This window comes from Prionailurus bengalensis, chromosome A1 (assembly GCF_016509475.1).
Source record: "Prionailurus bengalensis isolate Pbe53 chromosome A1, Fcat_Pben_1.1_paternal_pri, whole genome shotgun sequence".
NCBI lineage: Eukaryota > Metazoa > Chordata > Mammalia > Carnivora > Felidae > Prionailurus > Prionailurus bengalensis.
In genome coordinates, this window is record NC_057343.1 from 73158135 (window position 1) to 73179557 (window position 21423).

Here is a 21423-nt window from a genome sequence, read left to right on the forward strand (position 1 = left end):
TCCAGTGTCTACAAGCTCCAAAAGGGAACACATCTCTGGATCTCAGTTAAAAGTATCCTCTTCCAATACTATTTTCCATTGAAGTTCTCTAATTGCAAGATTCTAACATATTAGAAACACACTGGAGGTCCTATGACCCCAACATAATTCGGAATTGAACAATAAAACGGCCAAACATTGAATCTACTGTTTCCCTTTATTTATTCATCACTTACAAAGGTAAATAATGATAAAATACGTGTGTTTTGGTTTGCTAACATATTCCTTATAAATTTTAATTATATATTTAAAAATAAATTATGTAATTGCAAAAGTTAATATAATAGAGTTAATTATGTAATTGCAAAAGATAATATAAAAAATTCTTGTACATATTTAAGAACGAAAAACGTGTGTCCTTCAGTGACAACAAGTAGGGTTCAAGTCAATCATTATTATTGTTACATCTAAAGAAAGCTTTGCTGATAATATATTCTGTCAAGGATTCCTAATTTATCAATTATTTCATTTCCTCCTGGCCAGAAAACATACACGCAAATGCAAAGAAGTGGTATGCTCTGTCTCGTTCAGTGTTGATGTGTCACTCTGTGTGGAGTCTGAAACACTTACAAATATGAACACATCATTCATGTTCAGATTCTTCATCAATGACATCAAATACTAAAAGAAACTTAACAATATTTTGACGATATTTTATAGCAACTTCCTTACATTAGCCTAGGTATCAGAAATGACCATGCTGCTGGCTTACTGAGGACACAATATTTCCTAGATTGCCAAGCAAATAACTAAGCATTTTACTTAAAATTTCAAATGCTATTGTCATAGGAAGAGTGGAATCTGAGATATTTAAGGTTAGTTGCTACCTAAATAATATTTATTTTTTTAACTCTATACATTTTGGTATTTGTGTTCTTTCTGCTGCTTTCAGACAAGTATCTCAAAGGAGTGTTCAAAATCTTAGCAATATATTTTCAATAAGCACACAATACTATGTATTTCTAGTTAAATTACTAGAATATTCCATGCTTATTCAACCAGACTCTAAATGTTCAATGATAACTCTTCTTTCCATTTCTTCATTACAGGATTTTTTAAATTAAGAAAACCACTATTGGCAATAACTACTACAAACCTCTTTGGAATTCTGAAAGGAAGCTGTGCCATCTTGAAATACTCACAATTTGGAAATTAAACTTGTGATACTTTTTTTTCACAGTGTGGCATGCACACACACACACACACACACACACACAAATAGCAAAGTGTGGGACCACTTTGCCACTTAAAAGTGATCAAAATGACATTCTTTGACTTTGATAATCTTTTCACTTCTTGCAGCTCATCCAAAAAGCCTTTTTATACTTATTATAAGATAAAATATAATCGCATATTATAAATATTAATCATGCCTCTCTTTATGTCCTTCATAAAGTTTGAGGTTAATCAAATATAACTGAATGGCTTGAGTAACAAGAGTAGTATTAACACTTGCTAATATTTTATATTCAAATACTATTACAATAAACAAATTTTGGTGCTGGAAATATGAGCGAAAAAGAATGTGAATGTTACATGAACTATATGGCATGATCTGAGAGAGTTTCATAATTATGCAGACTTTCTTTAAAAAGTGATTTCTACATCTAACCAAGATACAGTAACAGGGACCAGGAGTACTCATTCACAGGAAACAATAAAAAAATCACAAATTGAATTTTGCAAGACACTGGACATCAGGAAATGAAAAACAGTAGTCCCTGAGTGATGGTAAAGAAACAAGGTGAGTCCTACTATTTCCTGAGAGAGATTCCAGGGCATAGAGAAGGGCAGGGAGCCCAGTGGACTTCCTAAATTGAGGAAATTGAACTTAAAGTCCAGAGAGACCAAAGTAGATGGCATACAGTAGATTGGGAAAGAGAGAGCTGCTGAAAGAGAGAACATCTGAGATCTGCAGAGGGTTCCTGTGAGTATTCAGCTTTGCACTGATCTACAGTTTATGTGGGGAAACCATCCCTAATTGGGGAAAACCATCTGAGAGGATTAGAGGTAACACTGCCTCAAAAACACACAGGACTGTAAACACTACCTGTTCCCACTAGTCAGACCGGAAAAATTCATAATTCATGGGGACTGAGCAGAGTATAAATAGGGTCTTACTTCAATAGGGAGAAAAATTAACCGTAGTCTGAGTCCTGCATTAGTCTCACCTAAAAAATCCTAAAAACAAGTACGAAAGAGTATACCATTTCAAAGGAAATTAACTGCATCCCAGAATAATCTCAAGAATATTTATAGGAATATAAAAATTTTGAGCAGTCAATAAAGTAAAATTAAAAATATTTGGAATCCAATAAAAAATTACCAAGCATGAAAAGAAACACAGAGATTTCACCTGTAACAAGGGGAAAAATCAATATATCAAACTGAACTAGAACATCCTCAGATGTTAGAATATTAGAAAAGGACATGAGGTCATTATAACTGTATTGCATAATTCAAAAATTAAGTAGAGACACAGAAGACACAAAAAGGGCCCCAAATGAACTTCTATAGATGAAAGGCACAAGTTGTGAAATGAAAAACAAAAACAGAAACATTGGTTGTGTTTAATTGTGGATTCGGAATTGCAGAAATAAAAGGGTAAACTTGAAGACATAGAAATAAAAATGGTTCCAAATGAAACCCACAGAGAAAAAATAATTAAACAAATAAACAGAGCCTTAGTTGTGTGATAACTTGAAGCGACAAGAGGCATGTTTAACTGAAGTCTCTAGAAGAGATTATCAACAGGACAAGAAGGAAAAAGATTTGAAGAAATAATGGCTGAAAAACTTCCAAATTGGTAAAATGTATCCAATATCCAAATAGCTTAACAAATTCTAAAAACAGGAAATATGACAAAAACTACATCAAGACACATCTTACTGGCAGTACTGAAAACCAGTGATAGAGAAACAATCTCTCCCCGCCCCCCCCCCCCCCGTAAGGAAAAACACATTACATAGAGAAATAAAGACAAGAAAGACAGCGGATATTTTGTTTGTAACAATTCAAGCAAGAAAACAATGTAGCAACATCTTTAATGCACTGAGAGAAATACTTTAAAACTCTAAAATAGTGAACATATCTTTAAAAGAAAGGTAAAATAAAGAAATTTTTAGACACACGGAAAAGAAAGAGTATACCATCAGAAGGATTCCATTACAAGAAATGTTGAGGGAAGGTACTCAGAGACAATGAAAATGATATCAGAGAGCAATATGTATCTAATCTAAGATAATGAGCACTGGTGATAGTAAATACACAGGTCAAGACATACATTTTTTGTTATTTATATCTCTTTAAATGATAATTGACCATTTAGGCAAAAATCATAATGCAATGTGGGGTTTATAATGTGTAAAAGTGAAACATAAGATGGCAATAGTATAAATACCAGGAAAGGAGAAATGGAAATATGCTACACACACTTAAATATATACCATATATGCTATTAGAAAGGCCCCACATTTGGTTTAATGTTCTGATGATACCATTGAAATTATTAATAGTTTTTTTTTTTTTAACAATAGGCCTTGCATTTTCATTTCGCCCTGAGCTCCTTGAATGATATACCCTGTCCTGGCCTTAGAGACAACACCAAAATCATGATCCACTGAAGAAAACATTGATAAGCTGAACTGTATAAAAATTCAAAAACTTCCACTCCAAAATAAACTGCTAAAAGACTTTAGGACAAGTCACAGACTGGGTGAAAATATTTTACATGGTTTGTACCTCAATAAAGGCTTGTATCCACTAATACATAAAGACTTAAAACTCAATAATAAGAAAACAAGATTCCAATAAATCAAATGCACAAAACTATAGAGAATTTTATCAGAATATTTGTAGATGAAAACAAAGTTCATGAAAAGATGCACAACATCAGTAGTCATTGGGGAAATGAAAATTAAAGCCATAGCGGGTTACAGTTACACATATTACAAGATTAAAATTAAAAAGAGTACCAGACAAATTGTTGGCAAGGATGTGGATAAACTGGAACTCACCTACACTAATGGGAGGAATAGAAATTACTCCACTGACTTTAGAAAGCTGTTTGCAGATTCTTAAAATGTTCAACATAAACCTGCCTACATAATTCAGTCATTGCACTTGTAGATATTCACTCAATAGAAATAAAAGCTTATGTCCATTCAAACCATGTATGTGAATAGTTATTTGTAATTATTTGTAATAGCCCCAAACTGGAAACAACCCAAATGTCTGTTTAACAGATGAATGGATTAAAAAAAAACAACACCAAAAAACAAACAAAAAAAAACCCTGTGGAATAGCCATACAATGGAATACCACTCAGCAAAAAAAAAAAAAAAGAAAAAGGAATGAGCGATTGATAAATGCAACAAAATGGATGGATGCCAAAATAATTGTGTTGACTAAAAGTCATATAATAATAATAAAAAAAATGGGGGCGCCTGGGTGGCTCAGTTGGTTGAGTGCCCAACTGTTGATTTTGGCTCAGGTTATGATTCCAGGCTCATGGGGTCACCACGGCGAGCCAGGCATGGAGCCTGCTTAAGATTCTCAGTCTCTCTCCCTCTGCCCCTCTCCCGCCTGTGCTATCTCTCTCTGAAAAAAAAAAAAAATTAGGAGCACAAAGAGGCATAAGGAAATTTTGGGGTGATGGACATATTCATAATGTTGAGTGTGATTGTGGTTTCTTTTTTTTCTTTTAAGTTTATTTATTTATTTTGAGAGAGACAGAGCATGAGCAGGGGAGGGGCCGAGAGACAGAGGGAGAGAGGAAGAGAGGGAATCTCAAGGAGGTTCAGCACTGTCAGTTCAAAGCCTGACCTGGGACTCGAACTCACAAACGGTGAGGTCATAGCCTGAGCCAAAACTAAGAGTCAGACACTCAACTGACTGAGCCACCCAGGTGCCCCATGATTATAGTTTCTTATGTCAAACTCATAGAATTGTACACTTTAAATACGGAGAGATTATTTTACAACAATTACACCTTAGTAGAGCGATTAAAACAAAAAACAAAAAGATAAAAATATATATTAATAAGGATGAAAGAGATCTCAAGGTAAAGAATCTTACAGTGGATAAAGAGGGATTATTTCATAATGATTAAGGAGTCAGTTAATTAAGAATACATTAAAAATCCTGAATGTTTATGCACGTACTGACAGTTTCAACTACATGAAGCAAAAATCAATGTAACTTCAAGGAGAAACAAAAAAGTATAAAATTACAGTCAGAAATTTCAACTCTGTTCTCAAAAAATTATGCAACAAATGCACAGAAAATCAGTAAGGATATAGAGGAAAAAAGCCTAAGGCTTAGAGTGTTATCTGTGAAATTTAATGTACTCTGTTAAATCACTACAAGGTATGATCCACTTCTCTGAGAAACTAGAAATGGGATTTCCTAAACGTAAGAAACCTGAAAACTAGTATTTGATTCATTCATAGAATTTTCACAGCCAGTCAGACCTATAGCAGGTTGTATGAATTTGCTTCCCAGCTGTGATCACATTATCTAAAATTGAGGATTAGCAGGACAAAAAGTATGATGTTTAAGAATCAAGAGCATGGGGCGCCTGGGTGGCTCAGTCGGTTGAGTGTCCGACTTCAGCTCAGGTCATGATCTCGCGGTCCGTGAGTTCGAGCCCCACGTCGGGCTCTGTGCTGACAGCTCGGAGCCCAGAGCCTGTTTCAGATTCTGTGTCTCCCTCTCTCTCTGCCCCTCCCCTGCTCATGCTCTGTCTCTCTCTGTCTCAAAAATAAATAAAAACATTTAAAAAAATTAAAAAAAAAATCAAGAGCATCTGTCAAAATTAAAGTATCTAAAGGCTTCCAGTGAAAGTTATGTTGCAAACAATATAAAGTGTTGCATTAACCATGTAAACAACATTCACGTTAGATGCATAGTTTTCTTAGCTTTCTTAAGAGAAATTGTAGAGGAAGAAACTGGGAACTTTACATGAAAAAAAGTGTTTTTGTCTTTTGAGCACACATTTGCTTCAGGGTCTGGACGCACTTTCCTAAGTGTACTATGCCAAGAAAATAATCAGGACCATAGGTGAATTTAAGAAAATCACCACATAACAAGGGCTGATCAATGCCTTCTCCAGAGCTGAGGCTCACACATTTGAGAAATAGTATTTCAAAGCAGGTATAATCTCATTTTGCCTGTTCACTTCTAGGGCTACAGAGAGATCTCCACCCAATGGTCAGAGCTGGCTGTAATGAACTTGTTGAAAGTGGTACTGATAATCCCATAAGGCTGCTTCCGCTTAGGGGAGGTACAGATATCTGAGCTCTCTTCCCTTCAAAGTTTCTGCTTCAGGAGCCTCTGGGTGGCTCAATCAGTTGAGCGTCCAACTTTGGCTCAGGTCCTGATCTCATGGTTTGTGGGGTGAGCCCCGTGTCAGGCTCTGTGCTGACAGCTCAGAGCCTGGAGCCTGCTCCAGAATCTGTGTCTCTCTCTTTCTTCCCTTCTGCTCATGCTCTCTCTCTCTCTCTCTCTCTCTGTCTCAAAAATAAATAAACATAAAATTTTTTTTAAAAGTGTCTGCTTCAGACATTTGTCTTCCAGCTGCTTCTAGGAGGAGATGAGAGTCATAAACTCTTTTGTGAACCAAGGCTACTCCCTCCAGAACCTCTAAAGCAGCAGGGGAGGGAGGAGGAAGGAGAAGGTATTGAAAGGTACCTATTCATCACAATTGACACGGACACTTCCAACTAGAGAGGTAAAACATTTAAACCAAAGGTCATGAAAACAAAACAAAACAAAACAAAACTGGAAATCAATGTGGAAGTTCCATAAAGGATGATGCAGAATTTAGTCTTGATTTTAGAGTTCAATTGTGATGAGGTATATGTATGTTGAAAGCCGAAAACTTCTGCATAATTTATCAGGAAGTGGTGCCTCTTATCATTTTTATTTATTACACTTAAATGACATTTCATAACAATTTATTCAAAGAATCCTTAATGGTGCATCCATCACTGAAACTCCATATAGTATAGCTCCAGGAATAGATCGATTCATCTTGGAAAACAAGAGAAGAAATCCTCACCATGTTCTGTTTAAGTGCATTGCAAAAAGCCAAGATATTTAACTGGCTCACTCAAACAACTACTCTGTTCCAGGCTCTCTGTTAGGAGCTGAGAGGAATTTACAGTCAAAGCAGATTGCTGTCCATTATTCCCAGCATCAGCAAGCCAACATATGAAGTGGGTCCTGAAATAATGAGGCTGGGCAAACAGAAAGTTTCAACGCTAAATGTAACAGTAGAAAGAATGACAGCTGTCATCTCCTGAGCCCATACTCTGGGCTGGAAACTACGCTAAGTGCTTCTTCCATATTGAGTCATGAATCCTACAGCAAACTTTTGAAGTAGGTGGCATTATTATCCTCACGTTACACATAAGCAGACTGAGGCTAAGAGGGGTATGTGCCTTGCCCAAGATAACACAAGAAGGGAATGATGGAGCTGGCATCAGAGCCTCTGGGGTCTGGCCTCCTGCCTATCCGCATTCCATTGAGCCGGGCTTTGGCTGAGGACACTAGTGTATTCGGAGCACCCAGAGGTCACAGTGATTCACTGAAAGCACACAATGAGAGCACTGACAGATTAGAGGACAATGACTGACATGGCGGGCCCTGGCAAAACTGTATTAGAGAACGTTTAATCTGAAGAAGTGGAATTTCATTGTTTTCCAAAATTTATGGGGTTGTCACAAAGACAGATAGTGGATTATTTAGTCTTGCCCTGGATGACAGAAATAAGACATAAGTAGAGTGACGTCAAGATTGAACTTATGTGAAGGTGGTGGTGTTATCTCTGTGATAATTACTATGTTCCAGGGACCTAGAAGGGTGTCTGTCATATACTAGGTGCTCAATAAATAATGACTAGCTGAATAAATGAATTAATAAGGGGGGAGAAATGCAGCTGTCCAGTGAAAGAAAGAGTGAACTCTCCCACGAGGTCACGGCTTCCCCTGCACTGAAGCTTTCAAGAAGTGATTAGATGGTTATCTATCCAGGGAACTGGGGAAAGCATTGCTACTTCGCATGCCCTAATTTCAGGCCTGCTTTAAAAACAAAACATTTATCTGAAGATACAAGACAAATATGAGAAAAGGACAACTTTATTTTAAAAAGTGGAAGCCATCATCATGGGCAAAGGACCACTTTAGGACCATGGTCCCTCCCCTCGCACACAGGCACAAGAATGGCAAGCTTCACCCCTTTCCTCTCCTAGGGGGTTGGACTGCTCACAATTAGGAAGTGAGGCAGAGTGGACACCAGTGAGGAGACTGGAGTGAGGGGGGCTGGGGGGCAATTTCTTACTAAGCTGTTAAAGGAAAACAGACAGATCTTGCTTATTAGAGCAAAGTTTAGAAGATGGAAATCTATAGCAGGTGAAAGATTGAGAGTATGTTGATCTGTCATAAGGTGAACCATGGGGTGCTGAGCTGTAGGCGAGCCAGGCATATTTCTACAGGCGTGAGACCTTCTCAAGTCTGGGAGGAAATGTGCAGGAGATTTTGTATTCAATTTAACTTTTTTTTTTTTTTAGTATTTCAAGTTTCTTTAACTTTTACTTTAGTTCACAAATATAGTTGCATGGTTACAGCATGTTTACTCAATAACCAGTCCCATGATTTGGATACATTTTCAGGGTGCAGTGTAGGCAGGAGGAAGAGAAGTGGCAGCTGGGTGAGGATCTGATCCTCCTGCCCTCCCTACCCCTCCCCTCCTGAATGTACACTGAAGTCCTAAGCCTCAATTTTAAGTCCTTTGCTTAAATTGGATTTATGGTTTGTAGCTTTGGCATCAGATCCATATGTTTAACATCTAAAAGAGAAAAACAATGCTGAGAAAAGCACCACTCAGGGAGCCCTGCTCCTTTCAGTGTGTGAAGTTCCTCTTTGCCCAAAAGCCTTTCTGACCTGTAACTGAGCCGGAATGGGCCCCTGAAAAAAGTCACAGTGTCCTAGAGAAGAGCCAGAGAGGCTGGCGGAGCTGAAACCTCAAAGGAGAATGAGATCTGGAAGGTTTGCAGTCACGCCTCAGTGAGGCTAGTTGCAGATGACAAATAGCACGAGCAAAAAAAAAAAAAGGAAAAGCAAAACTTTAAAACACTACAGTCAGAAACACCACTTAACCACGTCCATGCTCATGTCTGTTATTTGCTCTTTTCTTTGACAATATAACTTCTTAGGGAACACAAATCCCAACATTTTTACTAATTTTTAAATCCTGGTTCAGTCCTTGAACACAGATGTATGGAAGCAGATTTAAAACTCCTCCTTCAATTCTAACTCCATACAAAAGCCTGAAATCCTAGTGGATTTTGGTTTGAAGGTGTTTTATTTTTTAAGGAATTTACAACTTTATGTGGTCTTCAAGTTGGATAGAATAAAAAACAGATCAACAATAATAAAAGACTTAAGCGTTCATTCAGAGAATACCACCAACCAAAGAAGAGGGACATCTTTTGTAATGAACTGAAACGTGTGGTATAGACATTACTAAGGGCTGGTTATTCTAGCCTAGGTGGTTAGTGGAAGGCCTTGGAGAGAGTGTGAGGTGTGAACAGAGTCACAGATGGCCAGGATGTGGAAGGTGGATTGAGAGAAGGGTTTTCCAGGTAATGGGAATATCCTCTTGGGGAAAATTATTTCTGAAGACATGTTGTTGGACAGGATGGGGTTAGAGGACTTTGGGATAATGGCACACCAGGGTGACCACAGTCTGCAGGCAGCTCTGGGACATATGAAACACGACCTGAACAGTTGGCACATTAAACAGTGCAGAGATAAGAAGGTGTTGTGTCTGGTTTTGCTTAATTGAGAAATGATCTATGTTGTGACATTTTAGAGAACATATTCAACTACAGACTACTACTCTACACACAATGAATCCTCAGTAAAATAAATTTTAAAAATGTAATGTGATAAGTGCATTTGGTTTGGTTCTAAATTTCCAAATTCAAAATTCTAAGCTTTGCTGTAGAGAATGTTAGCAGTGTGTGTGTGTGTGTGCACACGTGCGTGCGTGTGCGCACATGTAATAAAATTTAAAGACTGGTTTTGTTAAATGCTATGACTTTGGGTCTTTAGGTCATTCAAGATTGTTCCCACTGACATTTCTGCAGGGGATTAATTTAAATAATACTTTAAGCAAGAATGCTGTTGCTTCATGAAGACAGGCTATGTAATAAGATCATTAATAGAAAAGCAACAACAAAAAAGCCTTAAATTCTTATCAGTATTTCTCTGAAATACTTGTAGCTAACCAAATTGCTGTAGTATCTCCCTAATCAACTCAAAAGCAGACAACTTTAAAAGGCCACATATTCTTTTTGAGATAACCTTCTGATGAAAGACAACAACAAAATACTTCTAAAAAGATATATTTCTACTTATGTACAACCGTGAGAAAGCTTCAAAGGGAATATCAATTAAAAACAAAGTTTAAGTATCATGATAATTGATTTAGTGTAAATACAGATGAGAAAAATCTGAGCTGCAATTTTCACCTCCCTGGATAGCTGTTGTCTTTATTCATGTACTAAAATATTTGAAGAAATGAATTTGCTGTAAATTTTGTGCCACAACATCAGGACTGTAATATATCTTCTAGAGCTTAATATTTAAAGAAATTGTAAAATTATTCTATGTGACCAAATCTAATCATGGGATGCAGAAATAAAGAGACAAGACACAAAACTGAATACGTTTACAAAACCACACTTGGAGAAATTCCTCCATTTCCTTGCTGGGAAACAAACCATAAACACTGATCAAAAGCAAAATGTCAAAATGATGTTTCATCAGATAAAAGGGTAATAGAGCTTTACTATATGCTTATCTGACCTAGAAATTTGAATGCACATTATCTATTTCAATCTTTAGCCCATAGTTTTTGGGGTACAGTGTATAACATGTATTACCCATGTTATATATGAAGAAAACTTGGATCTGAGAACATACATCATTTGCCTATTATTGTTCAGTTAGTAAGAGATGGCATTGGTTCTTTTTTTTAAGTTTTATTTACTTATTTTCAGAGAGAGAGAGAGAGGGAGAGAGAGAGAGAGAGAGAGAGAGAGAGAGAGAATTCCAAGCAGGCTCCATGCTCAGCACAGAGCCCAAGATGGGGTTTGATCCCATGACCCTGGAAAATGACCTGAGCCAAATCAAAAGTCAGATGCTCAACTGACTGAGCCACCCAGGTGCCCCAAGATGGCATTGGTTCTAAATCTGACATGTGTTGGGCTTTGAAAGTGCCTTTGCTTTGTGGGGCTGTTATGCTTACACATCCAAATGTTCATTATACACATATGTATTCAAACTAGCTCCAGTGCCTCTGCACCTGTCAAAATACTGCCCTGTATTAAGGCCTTGTCTGGACATCCCATTATGAAATGGTCTCTTTTCCTCCAAGGGGAGAAACAGTCTTTCTTTCCTTGGTTTGGATATTTTATGAAACCATCCTTGTTGAGTCTTAAAACTCAATTTATTTATACAAAACAAGACAAAACATAGTTTCTCTATAGTGAAAGTGTTACAGTTAAGTTCTTTTTTTTTATTATTTACTTATTTTCCCAGTTAACTTCTGATATAAATCTTGACTTATGCCAAAGCCTGAACAAGGTAAGAAGTGTTTATGTGCAGATCCAAGCCTTTCTTGGGAGGAAGTTTTGGTGTTCTCGTTTCTGTCCTCACCAGCTCACATCTGTAGAATACCAAGAAGTTCCATTGGCAAAGATCACTTCCTGGCTCACCTGAGAAAACATTGATCTTGTGAAACAGGCTAATTCCAACTTCTCCAGACTCCTTTATGAAAGCTTTATGTCTGCTTTGCTCTGCAGTGTACCAGGGAGAGCCATTTGGTGACTGCTGTTCATTTAAATCCCTCCATTAAAATGAGATCTGTAGTTCATAAGGTCATCCCAGAAAGACAAAGCTTTAAATAAAATTGGAACTAAAAAAAGAACCCTCAAATCTCAGAGAGGACAGAATAAAATAGGTTTATAACAATATGGGTTGTAACAATGCTCTACTCCCACACAGCCTACGTGCTGGAACAAAATGTTTCCCAGGCGGAGAAGAGGATTTATGCCTCTGTACATTCATGAAAGCAGACAAGATCAATGGGAACCCTGTAACCACCCTGGTGATGCCACACACAGCAAAACATCCAGCCAGAAAGGCGCATGTGCTGCCGACAGCCCTCTGCTCAGACGTCTGCAGGACTGACTCCAGATAGTATGGGATTTGGGGTGAAGGGTAAAGCCTGGATTTGTGGCAAAGGTGGAGCCAGTTACTCTCTCTCCAGATTGGTGAGTTGGATAAGTGCCTAACCTTTCAAAGCCCATTTTCTCACCTGCATGGACATGAGTGACATCACGTCTACCCATCACAGTAGGACCACTAATGAGATCAGGTGTATATAGACTTGAGAACTATAGCTGGCATTTAGGAGAGATTAAATGGGGTTACACTTCCCCCATCTTCTACCATTTATTGTCACTGCTCCTGTTATAGGAATTTAAATTGGAATACCTAATATCCAAGTCTTTGGTGAAATTGGAAACAATAATACAGCAAGATAGGTAGTTCGTAGAGAGACCATCTACCATCTCCTCTGCTCCTTTTCCCCCCACAGGACTCCTACCCCCCAGTCACCATACTCTTGATGCATGGACCCTCACAATACCCTTGTCCATCCCTCTGCTCCACGTATGAAAAGTCACCTGACTCTAGATGCTCCCCAAATGGTGCCCTGTCTCTGCATTCAGATAAGATCATCCCAGAAGAACTTTTCAGAGCTGCCTCTTTCCAGAAAGCTCCCTCCTGCTTAGAGATACCAGGATGCACCCTTGTCCCTCCCCACTCTCTGTGTTTCCACACAGAGGGCAAGTCTCATGTTCTGCTCCGTATCTGCCGACAGGGAATAGTAGTGGTGATGGTAATGGTAGTAACTATAATAATGATAACCATCATTTACTCATTACTCAGTATGTGCCAAGCACAATACTCAGAATTGGATAAACATGACTTAACTACTTAACATGATCCTTAGAAAACCATACAAATCAATTATTATCACTCAAATTTTATTTACTTAAATACATATGTATAATGTGAGACTTAAGCAGATAAGGAATTTGACAATGTTCAGATAGTACTTTGTAAATCTAGGTTTTGATCCCTGTTTGCAAAGCTATTGGATGTAGTAGTAAATAACTATAGAGTTTTCATGTATTCCATGCCAGTCACAGAGCAATCTTATGATCTAGACTTCCGATGGAGGCAAAGGAGAGATGAGGGAGAAGATTCAGATGAGAGCTTTACATGTAAGCAAAGAGCACGAGAATGTGTATGTCATAGGTAGAGACTGAGCCATAGACAAAGAAAAGTCATCCAGTCATTTGATAGAAGTTATAGTGTCATTGTTAATTGTATCAATGGCTAAGGATTAAGATATCTAGAGTTTACAGAGCAGGCCAAAGAAAAGAAGGAAATGGACATCTCAACTGTCAATACAAAGATGCAAAAGAAACAGCTTCTGTTTTAGATTTATTTGCTTTTTAAAAAAATGTATCCTTATTCAAACTCATCACTTACCCCTAAGGAAAAGCACCATGTATTACAGAAATACTTTTGATATGAAGATTTCCATATCAGTTCTCTTCGTATATTCTTTAAAACGTGTTTTAGAAACAAAGGAAAGTGGTCCTCACCCTAATTGTTTACCATTTACCCACATATATTATTTGGGCATCAGAATAGGCTTAGTAAAAGCTAATTAAGATCAAGACATTCTTAACTTGATAATTCTCTTAACAGCAGAGAGGAAGTGCTATGCTTTGCAATTACGTGGGCCATTGAACACATGAAGTAAAAGGGATTAAACTTGTTATGACTCATGAACATGCCCCCAAATTACCCCAATCCCAGTGTTATCTGGTTTAAGGGAAAATGAATTTGCAGAAAACAAAGAGGTACTTTGTCCTCGAATCCCTGAGATCTTCAACAACAAAATCTGCAGTTTGACAGTGCACTGGCCTGACCACAGTGCAGTGGGAAGAACTCTGGGGGCTCAGCCATTTGTTGCCTGTCTGGTGAAGTCATAAGTCATAGGCTCCCAAATCTCTCTGTGAAGTGGACATAAAAGTACTTGGCCAACCAATGTCACAGAATGCTATATGAATCTCACACATTATTTTAAAGAGGTAAGAAGCAAAATCACGAACTGAGGCTGAAATGGTGGGTAAGTGTCCAAATCCTGAGAGGTGTAGCTAATTATGCCAAAAATGTGTTTTGTTCTGAGAATATGTAGTTCAATAAATTAAAGCAGGCAAGTGACAAGATCCTATGGAGATGCTTAAAGTGTTGCTCTGGTCACTAGACTGTCAGATGTGAGGCATGCAGTTGAAATACCATCCCTGTGGACCATGCCATAGGTGGCAGGGCCTTTTTCTGAAATGGCAGCAGCAGGACGGTGACAAATGCACAGATGTGAGAACTGTGGAGGAGGAAGAAATGATAGGATGAATTCTAATAGTGGCTTACTTTCTGCACTGGCTGCCTGCAGCTTAAAGCTGGCCTCTGCATCTTTTCCAATGTCTGTTTCCTGTTCACCGTCATCACCTCTCCATCCAGAACGTCCTTTCACAGGTGTTTCCTGGCCCCTGCACCCAGAGCCACATGAAGTCAGCTCGCCTTATGCTCTCACAATACCTTTTCGCCAAGTGCTGCATTGGCCAGTGTTACATTACATTGTTGCATTAACAGTGTTGCATTGACAGTGTTGCATTTTGCCTACCTGTCAGTGGGATTGTCTTGCTCTGACTGACAGCATAACAGTTCCCCAAAGATGTCCACATTCTATTCCCTGAAACTTGTGAACATGTTACCTTATATGGCAAAAGGCCCTTTGCATGAAGGGTTATGTTAAAAACCTTACCATAGTGAGATTACCCTGGATAATATAGGTGGGTCCAGTGTAATTACAAGGGTGTTTGTAAGAAAAGTAAAAGGGCGATATGACTATGGAATAATCATCAGACAGATGTAGTGTTGAGGACTTTGAGGCTGGAGGAATGGCCATATGCCAAGGAGCCCAGATAGCCTCTAGATGTTGGAAAAGGCAAAGAAATGGATCCTTCTCTGGAACATCCAGAAAGGAATGTAGCTCTACCGACACCTGGATGTTAGCCCTGTGAGACCCAGGTCAGAATTCTAACCTACAGAATCATCATGTAATACATTTGTGTTGTTTTAAGCCACAGAATTTGTGCTAATTTGTTATGGTAGTAATACTAAGTGATGATACTTGCACCAGACCGTTAGCATCTCAAGGGGAAGGACTACATCTTTGATCTCCTGAAGCATTCCATACATAGGCCCTTTGTGTTTGTGATATCACTTTCATTGAATACCACAGCCTCCCCCTACCTTTCCTGCCCTTTTAAAAATCATTTTCTCCCTTGTAGAGATATGGAAAAATAATTAAAGAAGTGTGTTGATAAACACAGTCTTTGGATTCCTTTGCATTTGGAATGGCCTTGCAGCATTTTAAAGGTGATTTCACCTTTAAATCCTCAATGGAAGATTAATTAATTAATTAATTAAATCCTCAATGGAGATTTACTATCTCCAGCTAAGAGTGGACTTTATCCACATTATGATTAAAATAATGTACAAATAGGGGCACCTGGGTGACTCAGCATCTGATTTCGGCTCAGGTCATTCTCTCCTGATTCTTGAGTTTGGGCTTGCTGCTGTCAGTCTGTCAGCACAGAGCCTGCTTCAGATCCTCTGTCCCCCTCTTTCTGCTCCTCCCCTGCTTGTGCTCTCCCAAAAATAAATAAATAAATAAAAATAATAATGTACAAATAGGGCAGAGAATGTAAAAAATGGAAACAGTTGTGTTGCATGAGAAAGTAAAGCTTTAAATTTGTTTTTGTGTGGGGGCCACCTGGGTGGCTCATTGGTTGAGCATCCAACTCCTGATTTCCACTCAGGTCATGGTACCACTGGTCGTGAGACTGAGCCCTGAGTAGGGCTCTGTGCTGACTGTGTGGAGCCTGCTTAGGATTCTTTCTCTCCCTCTCTCTCAAAATAAATAAATGAACATTAAAAAAAATAAATTTGCTTTTGTGTGGTTATTGTAACAATACTTTGTCTTGTAGCCAGTACTGCTGCTGAAGGAACACCTTCATGGGCCCTTGGTTTATAAAACACTTGCAGTGGACAGTATCTTAGGGGTTATCTACTACTGCAGTGAATCCCCCAACTTTAAGAGGAACTGAGACCCATCTTTGTCTGCAGTAAAAGAAAGCAGGATCAGAAAGTCCTGCCTCACACCCAAGGCTAGTGGTCTGAAGCTACAAGTAGGAAATGTCAACTCTCATTTACTGCCTGTGCCAAGATGCTCTTTATAACTTTATATGGCCTGCCATATACCTGTTGACAGATGCTGCCATTAGTTAACTTAGAGTGGGTATTGGTTGGGAAATTGAGCTTCTCAAACTTCCTATAATGGTTTTGGATATTTAGTAAGTTCTCCCTTCACTTTAAGATTAAAAAAAAAAAAAGAAGACAAGGAGGGATTCTACTCAGTAACAATGGCAGCAGTCACAAAGACTCAAATACATTTGCATTTTTAATCTTGCCTTTTGGCACTATTCACATTTGCGTCATTGAGACCCTCTTCTGGAAAAAGAAAAAAACATATAATTTCTAAACCTAAGACAACAAAGTAAAAGAGATGACAAAACATTTTTTTCCCATTTAAGGGCCTCATAAAGGATATTCTTTTATCCACCATATAATTTTTTTCCAAATCACTAAATCTGAGACTTTTAAAATGAATTATATTTTAAAATACACTTTTGATATTTCGACGTTAGAGACTCAGTTAATATTAATATCCATCTCTGGATTTCCTTAGATTAAGGTCTATGCATACTTCCTTTTGTCAGAGATTTGATGTGGGTATACACTTCAGAGACTTTACACACTATTAATCTTCTAATGACTGCTTTTGAAGGATAATTTTATTTTTTCCAGTGTATATAAGTCATATTTTTAAAGAAGCCATTGGATTTTCAATGATTTTTGAGGTCTGATAATTTCCTTTCCTTTCCAATGCCTTGAATCCCTTATAAATACAAAGTGAAGGTCATCAATTTCAGTACATAATTCCTTCAGGTGAAGGGCTTCATACACTTCTCTACTTCCCCCTTTATTTTCTCCCCCTGTTTATTCATTCAAAGTTGGTTTTTCATAGTACAAATGCTTGTTCTTATCCTGGATATGAATATCATGCATTCTTTCACATTAGGCAAAGAACCATTCAAATATATGAAACCTTTTAAAGGCAGATGAAAAATAATTATGCTCATTTGAAGGGGCACTGAGGTACAAACACAGTTGTCCAAGAGAAGTAACTTCAGCAAATTAAAATGTAGAAGGTAAGAATGCATCAATATGCAAGAAGCAACTTTCTATACTTTGTATTGGGAATTAGAAAGGGCAACATCTGATGTTTGATAGTCAAAAGGCCAAAAAGTAAAGGGAGGGATTTGTGAGAATTATCTAAGGTGCCTAGGCATATTTTACACCACAAATTCTCCAGTGATTCTCAAATATTAAGTACTTCGAGTGGTAGAGAAAAGTAAGTAATCATGTTTACTGGTGAGTCTGTGGGATATCGTCTCAAATAGCACCTCATTAGTAGGAGTTCCTTTGGAATCTTGATTCTACCCAAATTCGTTAAAATTTGAATTTTGAAATTTTTATTCTAAATTTTAATGTGATATAAAATATTTTAAAATACTTACCACAGCTAAAATTGATATTGCACAAATATATACTTATGGTTTCTCATACCCCCATATACTGCTCTGTTTCCAAGGGTATCCATACACATTTGCAAAAAATGCCTGCCTCCAGAAAACACTTGTCTGCTATTGAGGCAGAAAAATAATGTCCTCTGAACATTTTTATCATTTTGAGTTCACGTCACCAGGTCAGTCTCATCTACATATTTTGCCTTCTATTTTCTAAATCAATCCTCCCTCCACACCCAATGCAAAATTTAAACCTATCACTCACACTAAGGTGTTGAATCTTTTCTTTTCATACTTACCTACATTGTAGAGTTCCCTTTTCATTTTCAATGTCCTATGCATTTCGCCTCTGCTTATCTAGCATCACTCTCCAGGCATTACATAATTCCTTAAATCTGTACAGACCCTATTCACAAACTTTGGGTTCTGTCAGATTTGTCTCATAATGTGACTCCACCATGCAGAAAAATAGGTTAGCTGAGAGGCAACAAAAAATTCCAACAAGAAGATACTAATGCCTCACCAGAGAGACATATGAATGCAAAAGAAATCCACATTGAAGTAGAGAAAGGGATGAGAAATGAAGTCAGATCTTTTAACACAGCTTGAGGAAAGTTATTTTTTTCATGTGTGTATGTGGGTGCACACAGGCAGACATATGTGTGTATCTCTGCATGTTTTATCCAAAATGGTACGATGTTGTGCCATATTCATAGCACATCAACACTATGAATTAGGAGAATCCTTTCTCATATGGCTCTGGCCATGACGAACCATGAGACCAAAATAGGAGAATTCATATGCTGAGGTATTTGTGGTTTAGCTATAAAATAAGATGACTGAACTGGATGACTTTTAAAATTTCTTCTAGGCAAGACAGAAAAATACACTAAAGCACAAATAAAGATAAGAAATAATGAAGTAAATAGCCAAAAACCTTTCTTTACCTTTTCCTCCCACTCTAGATGTTCAAACTGACTTCTGTTGATATTCCTAAGAATAAAATTAGAAACATGGTATGCTGGGAGATGCGTTGTTATGTGTGTAGAAGAGAAGGGCTCTAATCAAATAGATATGCTGAACGTTTTTACCCAGGTCCAGGGTTTGCCCCTCATTGTGTGCATGGAGTGTGGTAATTTACAAAGCACTGTCATATGTATTATCTCATTTGAGGCCAGCAAAATAGACATAGTGACATTAATTTATATGACCAATAAGGACTAAAGATTAGAATGACCAAGTCATTGATTCAGAAGTACACAACTCTAAGTCAAAGGAGCTCTGCAAAGTGTAGGCAGTTTGGATGGGGCCTCTGTTAATGCTGGCATCAAAATGTGCCATAGAATTCATTAGGAGTACTCTGATTTCTTGTCAAGACTATCCTAGCCTCTCCAGAGTATTTGTTAATAAGAATAAACCTTGGGGCGCCTGGGTGGCGCAGTCGGTTGAGCCTCCGACTTCAGCCAGGTCACGATCTCGCGGTTCGTGAGTTCGAGCCCTGCGTCAGGCTCTGGGCTGATGGCTCGGAGCCTGGAGCCTGTTTCCGACTCTGTGTCTCCCTCTCTCTCTGCCCCTCCCCCATTCATGCTCTGTCTCTCTCTGTCCCAAAAATAAATAAACGTTGAAAAAAAAGAATAAACCTGTTGCAGAGTATTTATAGCAGCATGGAGCATGGGCTTCTCCATTTCATCTTTCTCATAGACTTTTAGAGCTAAGCCAAAAATAGGACACATACAAATCTTTATTACTCTTTGTGAGGTAAACATTCATGTTTTTAATATTATAGCAGGTGTTTTGATAATCTACAATTTGTTGCTGTTAGCAACTGTCAGGGAATGAATATGGAGAATGAAAGAATAACCCAATTTTTACAATAGAATACAAAAGGCTTAAAATAATCCCAGCTGGCAGTATTAGCAGTATAATACCATGGCACATATAATATACAAAGATGTATATCTAGAAACAACTATTGACAAAAATATCTATCTTTGTCCCAGATTTTATTAGAAATTGGAACTTAAAATGAGTTTTAGTCAGTAATGTTTCAAAAAATCAAATCAGATCAAATCAAATCAAAACTGGTCAAGAATTTTCTCTTAACAGGGGTACCGGGGTGGTTCCAGGGGCACCTGAGTTAAGCATCTGGCTCTTGATTTGGTCCCAGGTCATGATCTCAGGGTTCATGAAATCAAGCCCTGCATCGGGCTCCATGTGTTGACAATGCAGAGCCTGCTTGGGATTCTCTCTCTCCTTCTCTCTCTGCCCCTCCACTGCTCCTGTTGCCTTCTCTCTCATAATAAATACATACAATTTAAAAATTTTTAAAAAAGAATTTTTTTCAAATAATTTCTTCCAAAAGACAAAAAAGTTGGGAAAAAATGGTTGGAACTGATGATTTGATCATACTTATAAATCATAAGAGATCTCTCAAATTTGGTCAAGATACTGATTTATTTTTCTATATTCAGGATATGTTGATTTAAAAAGAATATAATATTTTCTAATTGCCAGTTTCTCTGACAGCTAGGATTTAAAATTTGGAAAGCAATTTCACTGCTAGTTATGACCAACTAACCAGTATAAAATCAACTCTCTTACCAAATATGAAAGCTAGGTACTTTAAAAAAGAAAAGAAATGAATTTGATTAAAAGTACTATAAAGCTTCCTACACAATTAGGACTTGAGGGGTCAACATCTCAAAGAAAAGGAAAACACATGGAGGTGAGCACATTATTATATATCATTCATCCTCTGTTTGAGAATTTGCTGTTTCAGAAGTAGAGAAAGGCAAAAGGCTGAAAATCAGAGCAAAGCTTTTGGCAGTCCACAATGCTGAAGACAAAAATTGGAGACAAAATTGGAGATTAAATTGGAACTCTAGTGTGCCAATGAGTAGTGCCCTTGGTAAACATCCAGGATTTCAATTGGAACCCCTAGAAAGCTATCCCTTAGCCAAAAAGCAAGCTAGAAATAGACATGCTAACACACACACACACACACACACACACACACACAACCACACACACACACATATACAGGAAAAACAACTTCAAATATATTTCATGCTAGGATAAATTGGGATTTTGTCTCTACTGTAATTACCTACACACACACACACACACACACACACACACACAAATCTCCTTTCCAAGGAAGATACAATCATAGACAATCTCTATGGATTTCTACCTAAAATGTTCAATACTCAAAAGTTGCCAAAATTTTTTTACATGCCAAAATTACAAAAAGAAATACAAAAATATCCAAGAGAAAAACAGAAAATAGAAACAGATGCTTAAGTCATCCAGATAGACATTAAAAAGCATTAATATGTTTAAGAAAATAGAAGACATGATGGAGATCTAAACAGGGAACTAAAATAATCAAATGTAACTTTCAAGATTAAAAAAAATATATAATAAAAAGGAAAAAAATCTGCAGATGAGTTAACAGCAAAAGGAGAGAGGACTAAATAACTGGAAAACATCTCATTTGAAAATATCTAGACTAAAGCACAAAT

General features: G+C 37.6%; 1 protein-coding gene across 3 annotated transcripts in view; it reads right to left on the reverse strand.

The window, feature by feature from the left end:
* Positions 1-21423, reverse strand: part of FGF14 (fibroblast growth factor 14) — a 620232-nt gene that overhangs the window by 136054 nt on the left and 462755 nt on the right. Inside the window, exon 1 of one of the 3 annotated variants that reach the window (XM_043582622.1) lies at positions 14616-14724. The exons of the other annotated variants lie outside the window; for them this stretch is intronic. The gene's annotated coding sequence lies outside the window, so the exon portion shown is untranslated. Of the gene's footprint in view, positions 1-14615; positions 14725-21423 lie in introns of those variants that run through there. 3 annotated transcript variants of the gene reach the window in all.